The following is a 12,500-nucleotide window of genomic DNA, read 5'->3' as shown; positions in this document are numbered from 1 at the left end:
CAGTGGAACAGGGGAAAAAATCTCCAAACAGTGTTTACTGTGAGGCAGAGCATCACAGAAATCTGAATTCCTACACCACTCGCTAGCTCGATCTATTGCGAGGCAGAATGTCAGAAAAATCTTGATTCGATCATAATTACCTATCCACCTCTCTCTCTCTCTCTCTCTCTCTCTCTCTCTCTCTCTCTCTCTCTCGGTAGAGCATCACAGAAATCTCGATTCATACACCACTATCCATCCACCCTGAGGCAGAACATCAGAAAATTCACCAAACATGATTACTTATTTCTTTAGTGCAAGGCAGAGCATCAGAAAAATCTAAAATTCCTACGCCATTATCTAACTCTTCATTCATTCATTCATTCATTCACTGAAAGGCAGACATCTCAGTTCAAACACGATTATCTATGATCGATCGATCGATCAAAAAAATCACGAATCAAAAGCAATTATTGATTTGTTTATTGTGAAGCGGAGTACCAGAAATGCCATGATTCAAACATGACTATTTCAGGGCTGGTGCTGAACACCAAAAGTGATTGTTGATAGCAAGGCAGAGCATCAGAAATATCCCACACCCACTCATGTCTCTTTCACAGATTTACATTTGCACTTGGGCGACATGGTACTGTATTCCCATCCCACACACATTAGCAGGGAGCTGGATTTCATGGAGTGCAGCCGGGACTCAAACTGCTGCTTTCTCCATCCATAGGGATGCCTATGTCAGGGGTGGGGGTGGTGTGTGCACGACCATGACAAGCCCCAGATGGGACTTTTTTTTTTTTTCCTTAATCAAGGTTGGTATCACGGATGGACATCTTCCTTATAATCCTAATTTACAGTCATCGATGCCACTGGATGGGGGCCGCGGCGGGGTGTGGTGGGGTGCGGTGGGGCGCGGCGGGGCGGGGCGGGGCGCGGCGGGTGGGAGAAGTCATTTGAACTCAAAATGGAGTCTTTAGTGCCAGAGTGTCAGGAGCCATTTTGAATCTAAAAGGAAGGTCAATAGGTGCAGAAATTGAACACTGGGTGGCGGGTCAGCACCCAGGTCTGCTCAATCGTAGTGATCTTTGGAAAGCTGAAAATGCTAAGGGTGAAAAACACCGGAGTGAGGCAGTTGGGGAGGGGGGTGTCATTATGCCCTGGTGAGTTACGTTTGGGATGCCTGCCGCTTTGAGTTCTGCTTGGCTGCTCTGCTTAACATACAGCTTCCCATGAATAGGTCCTGGGAGCACCTTTTCCTTATATGAAGGGAGAGAGATGACATAGATAGGAGAGCCAGGAACCAGTGGATGAAAACAATCTCCCTCCCTCCCTCCCTCCCTCCCTCCCTTCCTTCCAACACGGCTATCTATCTATCTATCTATCTAGAGCATCCGGAAAAAAAATCACAATTCAAAAATGAATGTTGATTTATTTGGAGGCAGAGCATCAAAAAGTACCAATTCAAACTCTGTCATCTATCTATCTATCTATCTATCTATCTATCATGAGGCAGAATGCCCAAAAAAATCACGATTCAAAAATTTTCCTTCCTTCCTTCCTTCCTTCCTTCCTTCCTTCCTTCCTTCCTTCCTTCCTTCCTTCCTTCCAAGGCAGAGTACCAGAAAAATCATGCATCTGGACTCAAAATGGAATCTTTCCTACCAGGATAGCGGAGCCCTTTTGAATCTAAAAGGAAGGTCAGTAGGTGCAGAAATTGAACACTACGTGTTCTAAATCAATCAAGCCATCTTAAGAAATAAGTGCCCCACAGTAGGTGGGACTGGACCAGGTCAAGACATTTTAGCAAGAAGTAGGAAGAGCCCACACTCTGATATAAGATGCTAATGTTCCAAGTGGTATTTTATTTATTTATTTTTTAAGTACTTCTCCAGGGTACCTGTCTTCAGAAATTTTTCTTTCATAAGATCTATTTATTAGGTAGGAAGGAAGGAAGGAAGGAAGATTGCTTTTTTTTTTTTTTTAGTTATGTATTGGAAACAGTTATAGAGAGGCAGAGACAGAGACAGAGACAGAGTCTTCCATCCCCTGGTTCACCTCCAGATGGCTGCAATGGCCGGAGCCATGCTGATCCAAAGCCAGGAGCCAGGAGCTTCTTCCAGGTCACCCACATGGGTGCAGGGGCCCGAGGAGGACTTGGGCCATCTTCTGCTGCCTTCCCACACCATAGCAGAGAGCTGGATCGGCCCCAATACAGCGCAATCTTTATTTTTAAAAAAAAATGTTAAAAGATTTATTTATTTGGGGCGGGCGCTGCAGTGCAGCGGGTTAATGCCCTGGCCTGAAGCACCAGCATCACACAGGAGTGCCATCAGATGGAAGACCTCTCTCTGCCTCTCCTCTCTCTGTGTGACTCTGACTTTCAAGTAAATGAAAAACTCTGAAAAAAAAAATAGATCTATTTATTTATTTATTTACTTACTTACTTACTTACTTATTTGAAAGAGTTACACAGAGAGAGGAGAGGCAGAGAGAGTGAGAGAGGTCTTTTGTCTGATGGTTCACTCCCCAATTGGCTGCAATGGCTGGAACTGCGCAGATCTGAAGCCAGGAGCCAGGAGCTTCTTCTGGGTCTTGCATGGGGGGGTGTAGGGGCTCAAGGACTCGGGCCATCTTCCACTGCTTTCCCGGGCCATAACATAGAGCTGGATTGGAAGAGGAGCAGCCGGGACTCAAAACTGGCACACATAGGGGATGCTGGCGCTTCAGGCCAAGGCGTTAACCCGCTGCACCGCAGCAGCGCCGGCCCCCAGTGCAATCTTTCTTAAAAAAAAAAAAAAAAAAAAAAAAAAAAAGAAAGAAAGAAAGAAAGAAAGAAAGAAAGAAAAAAAGAAAAAAAATCTCAAGGGGACTCGGCTCAGCTGTGACTCCGTGATCTGCTAATATGAGATCTATTTCCAGTCCCTCCTCTTCCATTTCCAATCCAGCTCCTTGCTAATTCACCTGGAAAGCCACGGGAAGATTGACCCACTACTTGAACCAGCTGGGAGATGTGGGACAGATGAAACTCCTGGCACCTGCCTCCTGGATTTGCCCTGGCCACCCAGAGCCCATCCAGCAGATGGAAGACCTCTGTTTCTCTCCCAACCCTCAGCCAGTTACCCCATACCTTTTCCACATACATAAGGATAAATTAAATTTAAAAAGAATTGGCTAACTAAGTCTCTGAAAAGGGGGGGAGGGGGATGGGCTGGCCCTGGGCATAGTAGGTTAAGCATCTGCCAGTGTGTGTGGCTCCATGCTCTGATATGAGATGCTGATGTCCCAAATGGTGTTTTTTTTTTTTTAATTTATTTATTTTTTTGACAGGCAGAGTAGACAGAGAGAGAGAGACAGAGAGAAAGGTCTTCCTTTGCCGTTGGTTCACCCTCCAATGGCCGACGCGGCTGTCGCGTTGTGGCCGGCGCACCGCGCTGATCCGAAGGCAGGAGCCAGGTGCTTCTCCTGGTCTCCCATGGGGTGCAGGGCCCAAGCACTTGGGCCATCCTCCACTGCACTCCCGGGCCACAGCAGAGAGCTGGCCTGGAAGAGGGGCAACCGGGACAGAATCCGGCGCCCCTGGCCGGCGCCGCGGCTCACTAGGCTAATCCTCCGCCTTGCGGCGCCGGCACACCGGGTTCTAGTCCCGGTTCGGGCACCGATCCTGTCCCGGTTGCCCCTCTTCCAGGCCAGCTCTCTGCTGTGGCCAGGGAGTGCAGTGGAGGATGGCCCAAGTGCTTGGGCCCTGCACCCCATGGGAGACCAGGAGAAGCACCTGGCTCCTGCCATCGGATCAGCGCGGTGCGCCGGCCGCAGCGCGCTACCGCGGCGGCCATTGGAGGGTGAACCAACGGCAAAAAGGAAGACCTTTCTCTCTGTCTCTCTCTCACTGTCCACTCTGCCTGTCAAAAATAATAATAATAATAATAATAATAATAATTAAAAAAAAAAAAAAAGAATCCGGCGCCCCGACAGGGACTAGAACCCGGTGTGCCGGCGCTGCAAGGCGGAGGATTAGCCTAGTGAGCCGTGGCGGCGCCGGCCTTGTGTTTTTTTTGTGTTTTTTTTTTTTTTTTTAAGAGCTTCTCCAGAGTACCTGACTTCAGGAATTTTTATTTTGTAAGATCTATTTATTTGAAAGAAAGGAAGGAAAGATAGATTTATTTATTTATTTAAAACACAGAGTTACAGAGAGGCAGAGGCAGAGAGAGGCAGAGTCTTCCATCCCCTGGTTCACTGCCCAGATGGCTGCAATGGCTGGAGCTACGCCGCTCCAAAGCCAGGAGCCAGGAGCTTCTTCCCAGTCTCCCACGTGGGTGCAGGGGCCCAAGGACTTGGGCCATCTTCTACTGCTTTCCCAGGCCATAGCAGAGAGCTGGATTGGCCCCAGTACAGTGCAATCTTTAAAAAAATAATAATAATGATAATAATCTTGGGCTGGCGCGTGGCTCACTAGGCTAATCCTCCACCTTCGGCGCCAGCACACCGGGTTCTAGTCCCGGTTGGGGTGCCAGATTCTGTCCCGGTTGCTAGTCTTCCAGTCCAGCTCTCTGCTGTGGCCTGGGAAGGCAGTGGAGGATGGCCCAAGTCCTCCCTTGGGCCCTGCACCCATAAGGGAGACCAGGAGAAGCACCTGGCTCCTGGCTTCGGATCGGTGCAGCGCGACAGCCGCAGCGGCCCTTGGCGGGTAAACCAACAGAAAAGGAAGACCTCTCTCTCTCTCTCTCTCTCTCTCTCTCTCTCTCTCTTTTGACAGGCAGAGTGGACAGTGAGAGAGAGAGGCAGAGAGAAAGGTCTTCCTTTTGCCATTGGTTCACCCTCCAATGGCCGCCGCGGCTGGCGCGCTGCGGCCGGCGCACCTCGCTGTTCCGAAGGCAGGAGCCAGGTGCTTATCTTGGTATCCCATGGGGTGCAGGACCCAACCACTTGGGCCATCCTCCACTGCACTCCCTGGCCATAGCAGAGAGCTGGCCTGGAAGAGGGGCACCGGGACAGAATCCGGCGCCCCGACCGGGACTAGAACCCGGTGTGCCGGCGCCACTAGGCAGAGGATTAGCCTGTTGAGCCATGGCGCTGGCCGGAAGGGAAGAAGAAGGAAAAAAAAAAAAATCTTAAGGGGGCTCAGCTCAGCTGTGACTCTGTGATCCACTAATATGAGGTCCATTTCCAATCCAGCTCCTTGCTAATTCACCTGGAAAGCAACGGGAAGATTGACCTACTACTTGGGTCCCCGAGCCCAGCTGGGAGATGTGGGACAGATGAAGCTCCTGGCACTTGCCTCCTGGATTTGCCCTGGCCACCCAGAGCCCATCCAGCAGATGGAGGATCTCTCTTCCCCTCCCAACTCTCAGACAATCACCTCATAAACTCTTTCACATAAATAAGAGTGAGTTAATTTTAAAAAAGAATTGGCCAATTAAGTCTCTGAAGGGGGGGGGGGGATTGGGCTGACCCTGGGGCATAGTAGGTTAAGCATCTGCCTGTGGCTCCAGTTTGAGATGGAAGGGCTCTCTGTAACTCTGACTCTCCGGTAAAAAAAATAAAAAAAAAAATAAAGATAAAAATATTTCAAAAAAGAATTACTATTATTATTATTATTATTATTATTATTAGGGGGCCTGTGCTGTGGTGTAGCAGGTAAAACTGCCACAAGCAGTGCCGGCATCCCATATGGGCTCCCGTTCAAATCCCATCCCATCCCAGCTGGCTGCTCTCTGCTGTGGTCCGCAAAAACAGTAAAAGGTGGCCCGAGTCCTTCTGCCCCTGCACTCCCACGGGAGACATGGAAAAAGCTCAGGCTCCTGGCTTCGTATTGGTGCAACTCAGGGTGTTTCGACCACCTGGGATGTGAACTGGTGGGTGGGAGACCTCTGCCTCTGCCTCTCTGTAACTGGCTTAACCACACTGGTCCTGTGTGTAGAAATTTGCTGGCATCACAACTTGTATGAATGAAGCAGATTTCATAATATAAAGACACTGCTGGGACTGGCATTGTGGTGCATCAGGTACAGCAGCCGCCTGTGACCCCCCAGCATCTCACATGGGCACCAGTTTGAGCCTTAGCCGCTCCAGTTCCAATCCAGCTCCCTGATAATGGCCTGGGTGGTGGCATCAGAGGATATCCCAAGTCCTTAGGCACCTGGAAGAAGCTCCTGGTTCCTGGGTTCATCGTGGCCCAACCCTGGCCATGGTGGCCATCTGTGGGAGTGAACCTGATGTCTCACATTCTCTCTCCCCCACCCCATCTCTATCTATCTCTATCTCTCTCTCTGTTTTTCACCTTGCACATAAGCAAGCAAATAGGCTAATACAGAAGGATCTGTGAGCAGAGATGCATCTGGCAGCAGCCTCGTATGTTCGGGCCAAAGAACAACTGGTAAGTTAAACATGCCTGTGGATGGGCTCATGGTGGAATACACCAGTGTGGACCTATGCCCAAGAAGAAAAAGAAAAAAAATATATACTTGTGCCTTCTTCCTAGTTATAGAATATTCTCTGGATAAGCTAAGATGTTCCAGGGTAGGAGCAAAAGGGCAGGGAGGAAAGCTGTGTTCCTGGCATCCCTGGCCAGTTATTTCACTCCCCTGCCCCGTGCCCTCTTCCTAGGCCAGAGTCAGGGCAGAGGTGCCCATGGGGACAGACATGGGGGGAGGACACACACCCTCCCTGAATGAATCTTGTCTCCTCCAACACCTATCCTGCCACTGTGATGACTTTGCAAGGCACAGCTGAAGAGAGAAACTGGTAGCCTGGCCTTGGGAATCTACTTGCCACACCCACCCACCCTCAATGACTTGGAATCTGCCTCATTCAATTGGCTTCATTCAAATGCAGAAGAAACAGCCCAGAGCTTTTTTCTCTGTGAATGGGTTTCCCTTTCTCTTCTCCTCAGCCGCCTCCCCCCCCCACCCCCCACCCCCACCCCCCCCCCCCGCGCGCCTCAGGCCTTTGTCAGTGAATGGCCAACTTTCCCTGCTCCTCCAGAATGCTGCCTTTCTGGGGCAAAGGTCAGTCAGTCAGTCCCCTTAACGATGACGGCTACCACAGCTGAAACCCTGCCTTGAAGGCTGACATCTTTTTTTTTCTTTACGGCCTGGGGTGTGTTTGCTTGAGATAGAGTGTGCACATGTGTCTTTCAGAGGAGACAGAACCAGTGCAGTGGAATGCCAAGCAGATTCTCTTGCCGTTCTGGAATTCTGGCAGTCACGGGACAGAAGGCTAGCAGGGGATGATTTTGACGACAGACAGACAGACACCTCTGCTGAGCTGTGCTTGCTCTGGGGAGGAGGGACAGATTATGGTCATTCGCCTTTGGGTTTCACGAGCACTTCTCATTCTCCCCCCTGCTTCCCGTGGAAATCCACAGTCCCCCTCCGTGAGCCCAGGGTATCAGTGACCTCACGTGCCTTCTCAGCACCCTAACACAAGAGGTAGTTGGACAAATGTGAAGGAATCGCAGAGGAAGACTTGTTATGGCACGATGAGTGGGCGGGCGAGGTGGGGTTGGGGGCCATAGGGGGATATGGCTGTCGTTGGGCAAATAGGAAGGGTAGTGTCTGACAAATACCCCAAAGTGTTTAGGCTCCTGCTGCGCATGTGGGAGATCTGGATGCAGTCTCTGACCCAGCTCCAGCCTGTGTGTGTGTGTGTGTGTGTGTGTGTCCTCCTCTCCCTCCTTATTTTAAAAATAAAAATAGGCCTACAGCAACGAACGTGACCGTGACGTGAGCGTACCAAATGTCATGGAACTGTGCGGTTGAACATGTTTCCGACGGGAGTAGATTTCACACGAGCGAGGAAGTTTTCTGGCTTTGTCGAGTGGGGATGTGAGGGATGTGAAAATCTGACAGTGCAGCCATTTGGAGCATCAGAAAAGAAGCACTGTAAATGACTGTGGGTCCTGTGACAAAGAGTGAAAGGAGATTTTTCAACAATCCATACCCCGGGGGCCGGCGCCGGCTCACTAAGCTAATCCTCCATCTGTGGCGCCGGCACACCAGGTTCTAGTCCCGGTCAGTCGGGGTGCCGGATTCTGTCCCGGTCGCCCCTCTTCCAGTCCAGCTCTCTGCTGTGGTGACCCGGGAGTTCAGTGAAGGATGACCCAGGTCCTTGGGCCCGCACTCACGTGGGAGGCCAGGAGGAAGCACCTGGCTCCTGGCTTCGGATCGATATATATATATATATATACACACTATACATATAATTATATATAATATGTAATAGACAGCATATTATATAATATATATCACATAATATATTATAATATTTGTAATACATTATATATGATACATATATATAATATAATATGATATATACTATATATTATATAATATATGATATATTATCTTTAATATAATATATTTTGTATAATCATATATTATTATATAATATAATATATTTATAATATATAATTATATATAATATAATATGTATGATATATATTTATATGATGTAATGTGATATATTATATTATTATATATTAAATATTCATATATTTTATTCATATTCATATATTTTATTTTACGTGTATTATATATATATATGTATATGTATATACACACGCATACACAGAGGAAGTCGGTTCTGTCCGCATCCTAAAAGAAGTTCACAGAATTACCTAGTCTGTTATAGTGCGGTGACACAAGATTGGTGCTGCTGCTGTACATGGTCACTCGGATGTTTCGTGTGTCACAGAAATTTTGTCAAAGGCAGCGATAGGACAGATGAGCAGCCGTGGGACAGCCACCACTAGTATGTTCCTTCATTTTGGCGGTGTTGTGAGGGAATTTGCAAAGGTGGGCATGTTGTAGAGAGCTGTAGTTTGAAGAGGTGGGGAGTGAAACCAGCAGATGGAAGCAATCTCTCTTTCTGTGTGTTTCTCTCTACCCCCCCCCCACACACACTTTACCTTTCCGATTCAGAAATAAATAAATAAATGAATCTTAAAAAACTTGAAGAAATAGGCCGGCGCCGCGGCTCACTAGGCTAATCCTCCGCCTTGCGGCGCCGGCACACCGGGTTCTAGTCCCGGTTCAGGCACCGATCCTGTCCCGGTTGCCCCTCTTCCAGGCCAGCTCTCTGCTGTGGCCAGGGAGTGCAGTGGAGGATGGCCCAAGTGCTTGGGCCCTGCACCCCATGGGAGACCAGGAGAAGCACCTGGCTCCTGCCTTCGGATCAGCGCGGTGCGCTGGCTGTAGCGTGCCGGCCGTGGCGGCCATTGGAGGGTGAACCAACGGCAAAGGAAGACCTTTCTCTCTGTCTCTCTCTCTCTGTCTCTCTGTCTCTGTCTCTCTCTCTCTCTCTCTCTCTCTCACTATCTGCCTGTCAAAAATAAATTTAAAAAAAAAAAACTTGAAGAAATAATGTGTGATGTGTGGTGGGCGTTCGGATCAACGGTTAGAGTTTTCGGCATGGGGTGCTCCCGTTTCATGCAGTGGACATGGGTTCGATTCCTGACTCTCCTCTGATTCAAGCTTTCTGCAGGGGCATGGGCATGCCCTGGGAGGCAGCAGGTGAGGTTTCAAGTACTTGGCTCCCTGACATCTATGTGTGGGGATCGTTAGAAAGCCCCATGGTGAAAAAATAGAGTCAGACGCTATTGGGTGTGAGTGATGGGAACTGTCAGTGCTGCACGCCAGAATCTCCACTGGTGGGGAGCTAGAGTAAAAAATCCAATCCAGGTACTCCAGTGGGAGAGGTGGATCATCTTAATGATTAGTTGAAGATAGTTGAAGATTCCATCCCACAATCCATCACTTTCTTTTCACTTTTTAATGGATTACATACTTATTGGAGAGGCAGCATTACAGAGACAGGGAAGGAGAGAAGGAGGAGGAGGAGAATGAGAGAAAGAGAGAGAGAGAGAGAGAGAGAGAGAGAGATGCGAGCATTGTGGGGCATCTGGTTAAGCTGGATCAGTCCTGCCTGGACCAGGTGGCACTCAAACCCATGCTGCTGTGGGATGCCAGCATTGCAGGCAGAGGCTTGAGACCAAGGAACCGCTTCCTAGGCCCCTGAGGTTGCCACTGCCTGCGATGCCAGAGTCCAACTCCCTGCTAATGTGCTTGGGAAGATAGCAAAAGATGGCCTGAGTGCTTGGGCCCCTGCACCTATACAGGAGACCTCGATGAAGTTCCAAGCTCCTGGGTTTGGCCTGGCCCAGCCCAGGCTGTTGTAGTTCCATTTGTGGGAGTGAGCCGACTGTCTCTGTAACTACCTTTCGAGTAAATCAATACATCTTTCTGTGTAAAGAAAAGAAGGAGAACCTGGTTGGTGACAGACATCTTTGAGACTACCGGTTATTTTTAAGCAGGAGGTTTCTGGGAATAAAGCGGATACTGTCGATAGCCCTACCTGGACTCTCTTTGGACAGGTCTCTGTGGATGTGGAGTCGATGGGGAAGGAGGGAGGCAGGTAAGGAAGGAGGGAGGATTCAGTGTGAAATTTCTGCTTCCCTTCGTCTTCACCGGGCCCTCACTCCGCGCGAGCCGAGCCGAGCCGAGCTGAGTCTCTCTTGCCTGAGGCTCGCGCACCACCTAGCGGCCACAGTATTGAACACGGGTTTGGTGAGGCAGAGCTAAGATGGAGTCACAACTTCCAGGGCCAGCGGGCGGTTGGGGGTGGGGGCTTGTTTGGCGCAGGCTGGGTGCGGAGCGCCTTTGGACTTCCTCCTTTGGAAGCTGCTGGCGTGCCTTTGGATGGGGCTGGCCCATCTGAGACTGGAGACTGGGGTCGGTCGGTCTCCCTCCCCACCCCCACCCGCCCCGAGTCTCCCCTTCTTCACCTGGAAAGGTGGAAGAAGAAAGTTGTTTGTTCTGAACGACATCGACCCCGGATTTTGTCCCCATAGGAAACCGTAGACACGACTGCCCTGTGGATTTTCTGACTTGGGTGCCTGGATTCAAAAAGAAAGAAAGAGAGAGAGAGAGAGAGAGAGAGAGAGAGAGAGAGAGAGAGAGAGAGAGAAAGAAAGAAAGAAAGAAAGAAAGAAAGAAAGAAAGAAAGAAAGAAAGAAAACTAGTGTCTGGGTCTTCTTCTCCCTTAAGGAGACTATGGCCCAGACCTGACCTCTAATTTGATCAGGCAACCCCCCTCTCGCCCGTGCTTTGGTTCCCTTGACTGAATTTTTCTCATTGTCCTCCGTGCCTGCGGCTTTGGCTGCCACGTGTAGAGAATGATATCTACCCCAAAAGGAAGGCCTCAAAGGCCGCCTGAGGAGCGATGTTTCTCTGTGATCTACTTCTATCTGTTGCTCCTCATCTTCCCCCCCAGTCCCAGGGGAGCGAGCCTTGGGAGCCAGAAGACTTCTTCTCCCAGGTGGGTTCCAGAGACCTGACATCCCTCCCTGCCCTGGTGTTCCAGGGTGGGTGGTCAAGCTGCAGTCAAAATGTGTGTATGGTGCACTGGTTTATTTTGGTATGTCATTGTGACAGACTCACAGACACACACACACATGCGCGCGCACACACACACGTAGCTCTGAAGGGCTCTCTCCATCTCCACACACACGCATACACGTACACACAGGTCTGACTGGGTGTGTTGTTTCTCTGGAACACTTGGAAGGCCATTTTAGGGGCAGTGCCTTCCCAGGCACAGAGGAGAGTGGATGAGAACTTCTCAGGAGCAAAACCCCTCTTGGAATGGGAGGGTGAGTGGTGCTGCGGTGTCTCTTGGGGTGCGGTGGCTGGCTCTCCCCTGCTTCTTTCTGTGCCTCACCGGAGGGAGCAGAAGCTTCTTGTGGGCTGAGCTGGATCCTGTGTGCCCAGACGCTGCTCACTGTGCAGCCATTTCTGCTCATGTGCTGGGAAGGGGAAGCCAGGCCAGGCTCCTGTCCTGTTTCCCAGAGACCCAGTCTGCTCTCTTCCTCCTCTGACCCCTACCTGCTGATGGGGAGCAGAGTAAAGTGCTCGCTCTCTCTCTCTCCCTCTCCTTGCTCTCTCTGGAAGACTGTCCTCCCTTCTTTCACATCTCTGATCCACTGCCATTCCACCTCCTTTCTGCCCCCAAAAGAGGTCCTTGGCTCCCCTAAGATCTTAGAAGAAAGACAGATAGAGGCCGGCGCCATGGCTCACTAGGCTAATCCTCTGCCTGCGGCGCTGGCACCCTGGGTCCTAGTCCCAGTCGGGGCACTGGATTCTGTCCCGGTTGCTCCTCTTCCAGTCCAGCTCGCTGCTGTGGCCCAGGAGTGCAGTGGAGGATGGCCCAAGTGCTTGGGCCCTGCACCCGTAAGGGAGACCAGGAGAAGCACCTGGCTCCTGGCTTCGGATTGGTGCAGCACGCTGGCCTGGCCGTAGCGGCCATTTGGGGGGGGGGTGTGAACCAACGGAAGTAAGACCTTTCTCTCTGTCTCTGTCTCTCTCTCTCTCTCACTGTCTAACTCTGCCTGTCCAAAAAAAAAAAAAAAAAAAAAAAAAAAAAAAAAAAAAGAAAAGAAAAAGAAATTTTTTTTCTTATTTTTCTTTTTTTTTCTTTTTTGGTTCACCCTCCAATGGCCACCGCGCTGGCTGGCGCAC

Source organism: Lepus europaeus, unplaced genomic scaffold (genome assembly GCF_033115175.1).
Source record: "Lepus europaeus isolate LE1 unplaced genomic scaffold, mLepTim1.pri SCAFFOLD_106, whole genome shotgun sequence".
NCBI classification, from domain to species: Eukaryota; Metazoa; Chordata; class Mammalia; order Lagomorpha; family Leporidae; genus Lepus; species Lepus europaeus.
Note: the sequence above shows the minus strand (reverse complement) of the source record.